The following is a 15,297-nucleotide window of genomic DNA, read 5'->3' as shown; positions in this document are numbered from 1 at the left end:
ACACACACACACACACACACACACACACACACACACACACACACACACACACACACACACACACACACACACACACACACACACACACACACACACACACACACACACACACACACACACCTTATTCACACAAACTCTCCATAATCACACCTTATTGTGTGATGGGCAACAGCTCCTGGGGCTCAGCCACATAAAGTATACTGCATAGGTAGCTATTTTCTCCTCTCATCTATTACAGGTAAGTATAGGGAACCATGCAAACAGTGGGAAGTTTTATCAGCAGGCTGGTTGGCCAGTGTTCCCGAATAAAGCCAATGCATGGCTCTCTGGAACGGCTGCGTGTGGAGATAAAACCTCTGAAGTTAGGTAGCTAAGGTAGTTGGGTAATAGGATTGCCTAAAGCTGGACATATCGACATGAGTAGCAGGGATGATAATCTCACTCCAGAGTTCCCTGTATCGCTCCTGGCCCCCTCTTCAAACTGGCAGACATGATTGGTAAGTGTCCCTCCGGGCATCATAACACACGTTGGAGAACTCAATGAGAACTCAATACAAAAGTCACTTGGTGGCTAAATGGTTGATGAAAGTGGAAAAGCATTGTCTCTGAATGGGTGGCAATGAGGCTCCTTTTAGCAAAATGAAGTGGCTCCCTTGGGGACAAGGGTTATAGTAGGAGGAACACGTGGTTTAACAGTCAGCACACTCCTCGCATTAAAGTGTAAATTGGTTTGAGAGTGTAACCAAAATATTTGAATGCATAGATAGCTTTGTCAGACGTTGCAAAATAGTTGTATTTCGAGAGAGATATGAAATTAGTTACAGTGCATAACTAAAACAAAAAAAATAAGCAATCGATGTGGAAGTCGACTGTTTTGGTCAACAACCTCATTCCATGTGCTCCAAAAACAAAATGGGACAGTAGTCAGTCAACGGAAATGTTAAATGAGGGGCATCAGTTCAAATCCGAACAACAATCTCCTAACAAATGATTCTCTCTGCATCTCAGGTCTTTCTCATCGAAAGCATCTTGCCGGAAACTGAAGAGTGTCGAGTGGTTTCATTTTATATAATCTCCTAAGGAAGAAATAGAAAGCAGGACCAGATCAGAAAACAGAGCTGTGCGGAAAATGGAAACCATGCAGAAACAGATCAAAAGAGAACAGAAGCAAACAACAAAAACACAATTTCTTCTTCCTGAGAGGCTCTGACCTCACCATAACCAGAACATGTCTTACGGTTACACTGACTCTGTCTACCAGGGCAAGAGGTGAGGTGTGACACAGTCCCCACAGTGCAAGTGAAAGATCATAAGAAACATGGTCTTTCTTTATTTTATTCTACCATCATTCTGACCCTCCAGACAAATTGGCACAGTACATATACTACAGTTGCATTATTTTGTTGTAATGTAATTTAAACACAAACTGAGTCCATGTAACTTATTATGCAAATTGTTAATCACATTTTTACTCTTGAACTTATTTAGGTTTGCCATAACAAAGGAGTTGAATACTTTATTATTTTGTTCAAACGTTTACAAACATAATTCCATTTGGGCATTATGGGATATTGTGTGTAGGCCAGATACAAAATAAATCTACATTTTAAATTCAGGCTGTAACACAACAAAATGTGTAAAAAGTTAATAGGTATGAATACTGTTTAAAGGCACTGTACATGGCATGAAATCTTTTACCAGCATTTGTTTTTTGCTTTCGCTTGTGTTTGGATACATTTCTCCACCTTGACCTCTCGAGATAAAATTACTTCATAGTCTAAACTATACCTCCTCACTGGACCAGAGTCCATGACCAGGATGAGGGGAAATCCATGCTTCATTCAACTGTCAATAATAACGCAGAGTCAAACCTATATGGATCTTAAACAGATGGAAGCCCTCTAGGGCACTGTCAAAATGCTCTGAAAAAATGATTGGGCCCAGTCTTTGCCAAGATCAAACAGTGACCCACCAGTTCATCAAATACACGAAACCCAGCATTCATAAAACATGCTTCCCCGGGCTAGCTCTTGGCATACATTCAGATGTAATAATTCACATACTGTATATTTTATGACCTGACTGGTTAGGGGTTGTATTAAAGGGATGTCAGCACTCTGAAATATTGGAGAATAGTTGTCAATGGATCACTGAGGATATATGAGGAGTGTAGTAATGGTTTTATAAGGCATTACTGACCACCAACAGCATGGAACACAACATGTCTCATCCAAGCAGATGTGATCATAGACATGGTGGATGGGTTTCATGTGGGGTTTGGGAGGATTAGAGGCACTGACAGCTGTGCTGGAAATGACTTCCTAGAAGTTGCCCAAGATTTCATTAAAATGTTGAACTTTGACAAACAATACATTGATTTGAACAATTTCATACACTCTTTCTCTTACACACACACACACACACACACACACACACACACACACACACACACACACACACACACACACACACACACACACACACACACACACACAGTACTGTGAATTAGATTGTAAAATATTGCAGTTATCTGAGCTGGCCCAGTAAGGTAGTTGCAATGTATTTCCAATTACTGTATGTGGGTGAGAGGGAAGAGGGCGGGCAGGATGTGGAGATGGAGAGAGGAGGGGTGGGGTTGAGTGAGAGCAGAGGTACTTTGTATGGGACGCAGGGCCAGGTTATAAGGAAGACAAATAGCGTGACAAGTTAATGGATCTCTACAGTTATCCGCTATGAATAAAGTAAGATTGCTTCATAAAAGTAGCAGGGCCAGCTCCAGGCATAAGCAACATAAGTGGTAGCATAGGGCCCCCAGCCGCTAAGGGGCCCCCACCCCAATTTTGATATACTTCTGTCTTATAGTGAAAATTCTAATTTTGGTTCCAACTCCGAAAAATAACGCAGACTGCTGATACATATTCACGAAGTATGGGTTGGAACGTTGTGGTGATTTCCACGTACAGTGGAGAAATAACAACAAAGAGGGCAATTTAAAAATATATATATTATTTCACCTTTATTTAACCAGGTAGGCTAGTTGAGAACAAGTTCTCATTTGCAACTGCGACCTGGCCAAGATAAAGCATAGCAATTCGACACATACAGCAACACAGAGTTACACATGGAATAAACAAAACATAGTCAATAATACAGTAGAACAAAAGAAAACTAAAAATGAGGGCAAATGAGGTAAGATAAGGGAGTTAAGGCAATAAATAGGCCATGGTGGCGAAGTAATTACAATATAGCAATTAAACACTGGAAAGGTAGATGTGCAGAAGATGAATGTGCAAGTAGAGATACTGGGGTGCAAAGGAGCAAAATAAATAAATAAATACAGTATGGGCATGAGCCTTGTCTCAGGATGGTAAGTTGGTGGTTGAAGATATCCCTCTAGTGGTGTGGGGGCTATGCTTTGGCAAAGTGGGTGGGGTTATATCCTTCCTGTTTGGCCCTGTCCGGGGGTGTCCTCGGATGGGGCCACAGTGTCTCCTGACCCCTCCTGTCTCAGCCTCCAGTATTTATGCTGCAGTAGTTTATGTGTCGGGGGGCTAGGGTCAGTTTGTTATATCTGGAGTACTTCTCCTGTCCTATTCGGTATCCTGTGTGAATTCTCTAATTCTCTCTTTCTTTCTCTCTCTCGGAGGACCTGAGCCCTAGGACCATGCCCCAGGACTACCTGACATGAGGACTCCTTGCTGTTCCCAGTCCACCTGGCCGTGCTGCTGCTCCAGTTTCAACTGTTCTGCCTTATTATTATTCGACCATGCTGGTCATTTATGAACATTTGAACATCTTGGCCATGTTCTGTTAAAATCTCCACCCGGCACAGCCAGAAGAGGACTGGCCACCCCACATATGCTCTCTCTAATTCTCTCTTTCTTTCTCTCTCTCGGAGGACCTGAGCCCTAGGACCATGCCCCAGGACTACCTGACATGATGACTCCTTGCTGTCCCCAGTCCATCTGACCGTGCTGCTGCTCCAGTTTCAACTGTTCTGCCTTATTATTATACGACCATGCTGGTCATCTATGAACATTTGAACATCTTGGCCATGTTCTGTTATAATCTCCACCCAGCACAGCCAGAAGAGGACTGGCCACCCCACATAGCCTGGTTCCTCTCTAGGTTTCTTCCTAGGTTTTGGCCTTTCTAGGGAGTTTTTCCTAGCCACCGTGCTTCTACACCTGCATTGCTTGCTGTTGGGGGTTTTAGGCTGGGTTTCTGTACAGCACTTTGAGATATCAGCTGATGTACGAAGGGCTATATAAATACATTTGATTTGATTTGATTTGATGAGGCAGGTAGATAGATGGGCTGTTTACAGATAGGCTATGTACAGGTGCAGTGATCTGTGAGCTGCTCTGACAGGTGACACTTAAAGCTAGTGAGGGAGATATGAGTCTCCAACTTCAGAGATTTTTGCAGTTCAGTCATTGGCAGCAGAGAACTGGAAGGAAAGATGACCAAAGGAGGAATTGGCTTTGGGGGTGACCAGTGAGATATACCTGCTGGAGTGCGTGCTACGAGTGGGTGCTGCTATGGTGACCAGTGAGCTAAGATAAGGCAGGGCTTTACCTAGCAGAGACATGTAGATAACCTGTAGCCAGTGGGTTTGGCGACGAGTATGAAGCGAGGGCCAACCAACGAGAGCGTACAGGTCGCAATGGAGGGTAGTGTATGGGCCTTTGGTGACAAAACGGATGGCACTGTGATAGACTGCATCCAGTTTGTTGAGTAGACTGTTGGAGGCTATTTTATAGATGACATCGCCGAAGTCGAGGATCGGTAGAATGGTCAGTTTTACGAGGCTATGTTTGGCAGCATGAGTGAAGGATGCTTTGTTGCAATATAGGAAGCTGATTCTAGATTCAATTTTGGATTGGAGATGCTTTACAGTCTAGAGTTTACAGAGTTTACAGTCTAACCAGACACCTAGGTATTTGTAGTTGTCCACATGTTCTAAGTCAGAGCCGTCCAGAGTAGTGATGCTGGACGGGCGAGCAGGTGCGGGCAGTGATCGGTTGAATAGCATGCATTTAGTTTTACTAGCATTTAAGAGCAGTTGGAGGCCACGGAAGGAGAGTTGTATGGCATTGAAGCTCGTCTGGAGGTTAGTTAACACAGTGTCCAAAGAGGGGCCAGAAGTATACAGAATGGTGTCACTAACAGCTGTCAGTGTATCTCGCTAGCATGCTAACCTTATCTAGCTAGCTAATGTTATCTGTTGTTGCTACACCGTATTCAAAGATTAGCCATCTGGCTGGTCTATGGCTGGTTCTGGAGCTGGATTTGTCATAAGCATTTAGGGAAAACTTTGCCAAAGATGGACAGGGGAAACCAGTATCTTTGACTTTGCCATCTATTGTTATCTTCCATAAATTGCATCCGTGATTGCACCATAGAAATAGAATACATTGTAATAGACATGGTACAGCCTTTGGTTGGCTGCTGGCAGGTTATTCAGCTGCACCACAGCAATAACGAGCCACAAATTATATGATACAACACCTTGACCGCATCGGACACAATAAGAAACACCAATAGAAATGTAACAGCACAAAATAAACAGCACGGGAAAGATATGATTCATTTTGTGCTGTTGTTACATTTGTATTGGTGTTTCATTTCGTGTCCGATGCAGTCAGGGTGTTGTAACATATCATTTGCGTCGTGAATCATGAGCAAAGTCATTGCAGCCTATAATTTCAATTCCCCTACCGGTACCATTTCATTATAGGATAGACACTTTTGATTTCAAGCAGCAACAATCAAGAGGTGGAGCGTGGTCAAAACCATTCATCTTTGGGCAACGGGGGGGAACTGGGTTCCAAAATGCAATCATTTGCTGGTAAAAAAGAGGAGGTGCAAAAACATGTTTGCAACACCTATTTTAATTTGCTCCATGGCCCAGGCGGCCAAGTGTAGGCTACGGTGAAAAGCTATTTGGCTCAGCTCATTCACGTCTCGTGAAGAGGAGGAACTTTGCAGGCGTTTCTGATTGGTGGTAACGTTCTAATAAAACCCAGTCCTGAAAAGAAACACTGAAAACTATTAGTAGAGGTGGAAAAAGTACCCAACTGTCATACTTGAGTAAAAGTAAAAGATACCTTAATAGAAAATGACTCAAGTAAAAGTCACCTAGTAAAATTCTACTTGAGTAAAAGTCTAAAAGTATTTGGTTTAAAATATACTTAAGTATCAAAAGTAAAAGTATAAATAATTTCAAATTCCTTATATTAAGCAAACCAGGCGGCACAATTTTCTTACACTCAGACATAATTTACAAACAAAGCATTTGTGTTTACTGAGTCTGCCAGATCAGAGTCAGTTGGGATGACCAGGGATGTTAGGTTGATAAGTGTGTGAATTTGACTATTTTCCTGTCCTGCTAAGCATTCAAAATGTAACACGTACTTTTGGGTGTCAAGGAAAATGTATAGAGTAAAAAGTACAATACTTTCTTAAGGAATGTAGTGAAGTCAAATATAGTCAACTATAAATAGTAAAGTAAAGTACAGATTCCCCTAAAAACGACTTAAGTACTACTTTAAAGTATTTTGTTAAGTATGTTACAGCACTGATTATTAGCATGTCACATCATAGGAAAAACACACGGCAGTGGCACTGAAAATATCTGACCCCCCATGTCTCAATTGTCTCAAGGCTTAAAATTCCTCATTTAAGCGGTCTCCTCCCGTTCGTCTACACCAATTGAAGTCGATTTAACAAGTGACATCAATAAGGGATCACCTGGATTCACCTGGTCAGTCTATGTCATGGAAAGAGCAGGTGTTCTTAATGTTTTGTATACTCAGTGTATATCATACTTTGACTTTTAAACAATGACTTATTGACTTAAATCGTTGTGCAACATCACGGCTAAGCTATGGGCATTGGCTTTTTTATAAAATAAAAGTGCATTTTCTTCTCTTGTGGGAGTTTAAAACTGCAAAAATGTCTCTCCACCTCATTGCAAAATGAGTAGAAGTGGAGGGACTTAGCTATAAAACTGCCCTTTTTTGCACTGCCCCATGGAAAATGATTAGAATTGCATTAAATTTGTAATAACATTTCCGAATTTTCTCTCCGCCCCATGGCAAAATGTGTAGAATGGCAGAAAATAAATTCTTTAAACGTAATGTTTCTCTCTACCGTCAAGAAAAAGGCCTCTAAAATGTTTTGCCGCGAGGTGGGGGCCCTCCAACCAAATCTCGCTTAGGGCCCGAAAAAGGCTTGAGCTGGCCCTGAAAAGTATCTTCAATTTATGATAGCTCTGAAGCATTCGCATAGCTCCTGGAGACAAAGGACACACCAGTATTTACTACATTTAATCTTATACTAAATGGCATTGTAAAACCTGACCACAAGTTCAATAAAGTGACGTTCTAAAGGGAATTAGAAAAAGGCCTCTGGTGGAGAAGTCTATTACTGTATTAATCTAGCCTACTTTCTAGGTGGATGGGAGGGGATTGTAATATAATCGATTTCTGCCCACAGTCATTTGTGATGTCTCCATAAATAGACACACCTGTCTATGGGATGGACAATGGTTGTGTGAGATAGTATGACGACATCTAACTGAGATGCTATAGAGATTGTAATGACTCATCCAGCCAAAGCTGAGTGTTGTTGCAGAGAGTGGTGGGATACAACACAACCTCCTCTTCCCTTCCCAATATAATTGGCTATCATGGTCGAAAGTCTTCTGTATCTCCATTTAGCTACTACGCTCAGATGATCTCCTTTCTCCCATCATGGGGTTGACAGCAAAGTTAGTTAGCAGTGATAGGATGATAGCTGGCTGCAGTACGGGCCTTTATCCTATCCATCATAACTATCCTATCCATAGATGTACCTAATAAAGTGATGCTGGGCCCAGGACCCTGTCACTGGCACCTATTGTGGCGATGATCAATGGGAGGAGACCCGGGACAGATCAATGGTCTCCGGAGGCCCTGATGAACCCTCGATCGATAGCCACAGGTCGACTAGGAACTCGCTCTATGATCCCAGCCTGCCTCGCCTTGCTTCACGGTTACTGGTTCACATCCTGGCAGTAGTCCCAACTCAGCATGGTTAAGTCCTGAAGCGTTTTGACAGAGATTGAAGGGGTTATTATAGAATGCTGTTGTGGTGGACAGTTGCTGGGAAAGAAAGGTGTTCTGGGATCGATATACATACAGAGATAAGTGGTGGGCTGTTGGGGTCAACACAGCCAGGAAAGAGCACATCATGCTTTCTAATGTCGTTGTGTCAGTAGGAGGGCAGGAGGGAAGAAGAGTGGTTATTGTACGTAACGTGGGGTAACATGGGGATACTGAGATGTATTTAAACGCTATAGTAAATAAGTCAGGTTTTATTCATACTCAAACGGAAGCCTCAATTTTTTCTTCTTCTTCTGATCACTCTATAGCAAAATTACACTTTCGCGTACTTAATCAACTTTTATTTGTCACTTGCGCCCAATACAACAGGTGAAATGCTTACTTTACAAGCCCTTAACCAACAATGCAGTTAAGAGAAATAAGTTTAAGTAAAAAATAGATAAGTAAAAAATTTTGGGGGGAAATAAACTTACACATAATTAAAGAGCAGCAGTAAAATAACAATAGCGAGGCTATATACAGGGGGATACCGGTACAGAGTCATGGGGGCAACCGTTATTCGAGGTAATTGAGGTAATATGTAGGTTACAGAGGTGTCATGCCCCCTCAGATTTGTCCTTTTAAAAAAAGTATCAAAACAATAATAATTATCTGTAATAGTACTAGCTACCTAGCAATTTTATGAACTTGGGTTTTGCTAGTCCAGATAAGTTCCCAATCTCTCAACCTCATAACTTTCTACCAAGAAACAATTTCAGGCTGTCAATAAAGTTAGAGTAACTACTTTGTCTAACTACAGGCAACTTCCAAAATAAAAGAAACGCTAACATAAAGTGTCTTAATATGGTGTAGGGCCACCGCGAGCCAGAACAGCTTCAATGCACCTCGACGTAGATTCTACAAGTGCCTGGAACTCTATTGGAGAGATGCGACACCATTCTTCCACAGTAAATGTTATAATTTGGTGTTTTGTTGATGGTCTCAGGTGCCACTCCAGATTCTCCCACTAGTGTTCACTTGGGTTGAGATTTGGTGACTGAGACTGCCATGGCATATGACTTACATCGTTTTGCTCATCAAACCATTCAGTGACCACTTGTGCCCTGTGAATGGGGGCATCATCATCCTATGGGGGCATAGCCATGGTAGCCAAAATAATGGCCTGCCAAGAATTTCTATACATGACCCTAAGCATGATGGGATGTTAATTGCTAAATCAACTCAGGAACCACATCTGTGTGGAAGCACCTTCTTTAAATAAACGTTGTATCCCCTTTTTACTCAAGTTTTTCCATTATTTTGGCAGTTACCTGTATTTTAGCTGGCATGCCTGCTGGCAAACATTTACAGACTTTTAAAAAAAGCAAGCTATAACGAAATGTACTGAATACTCACATTCCTTTCAATCCTTTGCGCAGATTTTTAGCAGGGATGCAAAGAAGCTTTTTAAGTTAATTTTAAGAGAAGAACCACCAGTCAGGAGGATACAGACAGCTCAAGAGGTATTCTTAAATATGCAGAATAGTATGCTTTTTTTGCATACTGATTATGGCTCCAGATTACAGGAAAAGGCTGTTTCAGGTGTTTGACAAATGCAAAATTCTCCAATTTATGGACGGGGGGGGGGGATTAAACCCCCTGCGGACCACCACCCAGCCATCCTCACATACTTTGTGCCCCTCAGATTTTTGGGGTGCATGATGCCCCTGACTGGTTATGATGTGTAAATTACAAGGTCCATAGATGGAAAAACATTACCATTCCTCTCCACTTTTCAAAGCATTCCAGTAAAAGAAAAAGTTGCATCGGCTGAAGGAGTTGCCATAGAGAAGGGAATAGGACATAATTGCATTTGAATTGCAGATCTAGTGGCTAATCCAGAGCTCCTAGGCTTTGGAACCAACATTTTCAGCCAAGGAAAAAAGCATGGTCAGCTGGATGGCTGCATGACACTTGACACTAAACAGCTGACACGATATGTTGCCATCCACGGACCCTCCCACGGCTTGCCTATAAATTACACTTTAAATTGATCAATGAAGATTGAGGGTGACATTGTATAAATATATGCAGTGAACATGCAGTGTTACAGACGATGCAATGACGAGCTGCAATATTCCAAACTCAATTTCAACGTATGTTATGCTGAATTTGAGCACAGCCTGTGCGTTTAGAAGAGTAAAATGTCTCCCAAAGCATGTGTCCTTACACTAAATATGAACCTAACACCATTTCCTGGAACCTTGTTATTTCTGAGATCACAAAGGACAGAAGAGTGCACCTAAGAGTGGTGTGAGTAGGTTTTTGCAATCATCTCAGGCAAGAGATTTCAATCACTACACTCCACAAATACCCTCTACTACAACAATCTTCTCCACTGAGTGCCATTGTGAGTGTCTCTGTCTGCATGCTTTGTATGTTTTCTGTCCCTCTCTACACTTACATTAGGCCCAGGATATAGTTGGAACGTACTAGGCACAAATATTATGGTCTGGCGAATTCACATAGAAAAGGAAATGGAGAAAGACACCTTCATCTGAATTCATATTCTCCATGAAAACGGTTGCTTAGCACAGAAGCAGTCATCTTCAGTTTCTAATTCTAGTTTATCGATCCTCCACACCTTTCTGCAGTTTTGATAGTGTATACACATACTGTATCATTGGAAGACTGTTCACCTTTCTGTTAACCATTGTTGTTCTGGTTCTATTCAATGCACTTCTCTCTCAGTTGGGATCCTGGCTCTGTTTCACACTATTTTAGACCTGTGTTCAATCATTTGTGAGCGCAAGTAGGAATTTCTATCACCTGTGGTGTACGCTGTAATCCTATTGAAAGCTCAATCACAGTCTGATGCATTCAGGATCCTGAGGTGTGTCAAAGTTCCCCCCATGAAATATACCCCATTGTGAATCAGTGGTAACCTGGCCCCCTAAACCCCCCTACCTGTGTGCCTAAACCTGAATCCATGACATGACCTAATATCAATATCAAAACACCTTTACTGTGTCCCTATCATCTTTAACTGCTTCCTAAGATGTTCCTTCCTAAGACAATTTCCACCGTTACATATTAACCTGTCTTTGCAAATTCATCTGTCGTTCATTAAGATCTATTATCATGGAGGAAAAAAAGGTGAGGAAAGGCAATTTCACTCTTCTGGGACACATCATATGTCTGTTAAAACCCAGTCAAATATGAAATGAAATCCAAGTTTATTGGTCATTTACACAGTTTAGCAGATGTTATAGTAGGTGCAGCCAAAATGTCAAACAAGTACACAGATAATAATCAAAAACAACAAACAAATCACAAATGTCAGAACGAATCCAGTTGACAACCCAAATGCAATATATATATTTATATCTATATACCAAAATTATATACTTAGAATGGTATTCACAGCAGTAGATATATTACAGTGAGCTATATTGAGAGTCCAGTGTATAAATAAACAGTGTAACAAAATGCAATGTACAATAGTAGATATATTAGAATGCGCCATTTGAAGAATACTTATGAATACATAGTGTGAAAACAGTATAAAATATATGGTCCAGTGTCTCTATATACATGAGATAGCACCATTGGCTGAGTGTGTGTGTGTGAGTGTGTGTGTGTGTGTGTGTGTGTGATGCAGCTCTACAGAATGCTCCCAATGGTGCATCTGTAGAAGTTTGTGGGGCCATGCTGAATTTATTCAGCCGCCTGAGGTTGTAGAGGCGCTGTTGCACTTTCTCCACCACGGTGTCGTTGTGGCGGGACCATTTCAGGTCCTCAGTGATGTGCACGCCAAATATCTTGAAGCTTTTGACCCTCTCCACCTCGGCACGTCGATGTGGATGGGGGTGTGCTCCCTCTGCAGTTTTCTGTCGTCCACGATTAGCTCCTTTGCTTTTTGACGTTCAGGGAGAGGGCATTTCCCTGGCACCACTCTGCCAGGGTTCTAACCTCCACCCTTTATGCTGTCTCGTTGTTGTTAATCAGGCCTACCACTGTTGTGTCATCAGCAAGCTTGATGAGTGAGTTGGAGTCGTGCAGAGCCACACAGTCATGGGTGAACAGGGAGTACAGGATGGGGGCTGAGCACACACCCTTGTGGGGCCCCAGTGTTGAGGATCAGTGAGGTGGAGGTGTTGTTGCCTACCTTCACGTACTGGGGTCAGCCCATCAGGAAGTCAAGTACCCAGCTGCACAGGGAGTGGTTCAGACCCAGGACCCTGAGCTTAGTGACAAGCTTGGAGGGCGCTATGGTGTTGAAAGAGCTCTAGTCTCCCTCTTGGGGGATAGGGCGGTGTGCAGTGCAATGGCGATTGCATCGTACGTGGATCTGTTGGGGCAGTAGGCAAACTGTAGTGGGTCTATGGTGTCAGGCAAGGTGGAGGTGACATGGTCCTTGACTAGCCTCTCAAAGCACTTCATGATGACAGAAGTGAGTGCTACAGGCCAGTAGTCATTTAGTTCAATTACCTTAGCTTGCTTGGATACAGGAACAATGATGGACAAAAGACTGAGATAGGGAGCAGTTGAATATGTCAGTACGAGACAGTCCTGCAGCCTTGCGAGGGTTAAATACTCCAGCCAGCTGGTCTGTGCGGGCAGTGAGGACGTGTCTTGGTATGCCGTCCGGGGTTAACACGCTTGAAAGTCCTACACATGCAGGCTAAAGAGATCGGAAGCCCGCAGTCCTTGTGAGCAGCGGGGGCCCAAGACAGCAGATCTGTGTTGTTTTCCTCGAAGGGGGAGTAGAATGTGTTAAGTTTGTCTGGTAGTGAGGCATCGGTGACCGCGACGTGGCTGGTTTTACTTTTGCCTCTTTGATTGAATTACTGGTCTGTTTGTGCTCGTCCATGTTCCCAGTCACCTTACCATGGTTAAATGGGTGCAGCAGGTAGCCTAGTGGTTAGAGTGTTGGACCCGGTTGCTGGATTGAATCCCTGAGCTGACAAGGTAAAAATCTGTCGTTGTAAATAAGAATTTGTTCTTAACAAACTTGCCTAGTTAAATGAAATGTGGTGGTTCACGCTTTCAGTTTTGCGAGAATGTGGCCGTTAAGCCACAGATTTAGATTTGGATAGGTTGTAATCGTCACTGTAGGAACAACATCCTCTATGTATCAGTCATTGTCATTGCATCTGTGGAAGAAGGCTGTTTGGCAACAAAAGTGCATTCAATAATGTGCCTCAACAGAATTTCATAGAGGAAGGAGAGTGTTGTTTCATAGTCACTCAACGTGAGCATTGATGTGCAAATCATGCCTTCCAACTTGCCTTTGGGAGTCTGATTTATATTAAAGGCCCAGTGCAGTCAAAATTTAATTTTGCTGTATTTTATGTCTTTCCACACTATGAGGTTGGAATGATACTGTGAAATTGTAAAATGTATGATAATGCCCTTTTAGTGTAAGAGCTGTTTGAAAAGACCACCTGACATTTCAGCCTGTTTTTGTGGGATGGGTGGAATTTTTGCCTGCCTGGTGACATCAGCAGAAGATTAGTTAACATACCAATAAGAAAGAGTGATCCAAACCTCTCTGCCAATAACACATTTCTGCCACTCAGACCCCTCCCAGACAGTCCTAGCAAAATTCTTGCTTGAGAAGTTACTCTTTGCTAAGAAGCTATTTTTGTTTATTTTTGACTATTTCAGTAAGGTACTTAATTGTTACCCAGATGTCGAGATGAAAATGGCTGCATTGTACCTTTAAATAAATAGCTAAATAAATATATAAGCAGATGAATTTGGAGAGAGCTTCCACCGAGGGTCTAAGATGTTATGGTCCAATATTTCCCTTATTCCTTTCAAAGTGTTTTACAATGGGCCGCGGAGTGTTGTCTTCAAAAGAGCAGCCACTCTGCACTGAACTGCTCTCCTGACTCTTGGATCTCAGTTACTGTATTCCAGCCAGGTCCTGAGAGGTAGCTACAAAGCCACTAAAGTAAAAACCAAAGCAAAGAATTGCTGTTAACATCGCTCAATGTTTTATTCATACTCGCCACTTACTTTCATAGATAAGAGCTGTCATTGTTATTGTGCCCGGCAAAGTTGCTGTAAGTGTTTTATAAATAAGGAAAAGTAGCTTTCACCTTCAGTGTTCACTAAAAGCCATATACTTTGAACTTAGAATTTGAATGCATTTGCCTTTGTTTGAGAGCCACCAACATACCACTTAAAGGAGATGTTTTTTTGAGTGATTCTTTTACCAAATCTCTATTTTTGATGTTAATGGCATGCTGTAGAAGTTTCCAAACATGGAACCTGTACATTATGTGTACATGGTTGTATTACAGTCAAAGGGACTAATGCTTTTGTGTATAGTAATAAAGTCTCAGCCTTTGACTGGCTTTTTCTTACAAAGGTACATTTTGATGTTTTCAATAGCAAAGCACAGAGAACACTGGAACCCTGTAGAGAGATTTGCTTGGTTAGAGCTTCTATATTCGCAGGGTCAAACCGAACACATTAAAGGGCAGATCGGAATGAGAATAGCTGGCCCTGTAATTTGTCATGCTACAGTATACCGACGTCTAATGCCCTGTGCTGATATACAGTATGTACTGTCCTCTGACATTTGTGCTAACCTTACCATATTCCCCAATTATTGAACAGTTTCAGCATTTAACCCAATTCAAAGTTTCCAAGGAAGTTGACAAAAAGCCGCATATGGTTGGTTTCAGCTGGAAAACAGAGATTTCTAGATTTACTACTTTACCTCGTTTTTAACCATCTCATTGTATGGGCAGTAACCGTGGGGCCAGGGTTCTGGTCTAAAAAACACTGTTTCGACAGCTCCTTCAGTTTTGCTTCAGTACTGCAGTTGAGCTGCCCAGAAAGATAATTTCCATACACGGCCACATAGCGAAGTCAGATTTGAAAATTCTTAATAACACTCTTTAGTTATCACCGTTGTGCACAAAACATCCATTGAAATATTAAAATAATTGTCGCCAAGACTGATTTTATAATCATACAATGTCTGCCATGTTTTTGGATGACGTGATGACATCATCGCTGCTCGCGCTGCTCCCTGTGCGCACTGAGTGCTAGTGTGCATGTGACTTTGGTCTGTATAAACCGGATGCAACCCAAATATAAATGGTCCATGAACCAGCGTATGCAAACGTGAGTAGGTTACCTTAAAAACAACAGTCGGACATCTCGGAGGCAGTCTCCAGTTCTTAGTATACCT

This window comes from Oncorhynchus tshawytscha, linkage group LG33 (genome assembly GCF_018296145.1).
Source record: "Oncorhynchus tshawytscha isolate Ot180627B linkage group LG33, Otsh_v2.0, whole genome shotgun sequence".
Classification (NCBI taxonomy): Eukaryota; Metazoa; Chordata; class Actinopteri; order Salmoniformes; family Salmonidae; genus Oncorhynchus; species Oncorhynchus tshawytscha.
The sequence above is the reverse complement of the archived record's forward strand: the minus strand, read 5'-3'. Positions refer to the sequence as shown.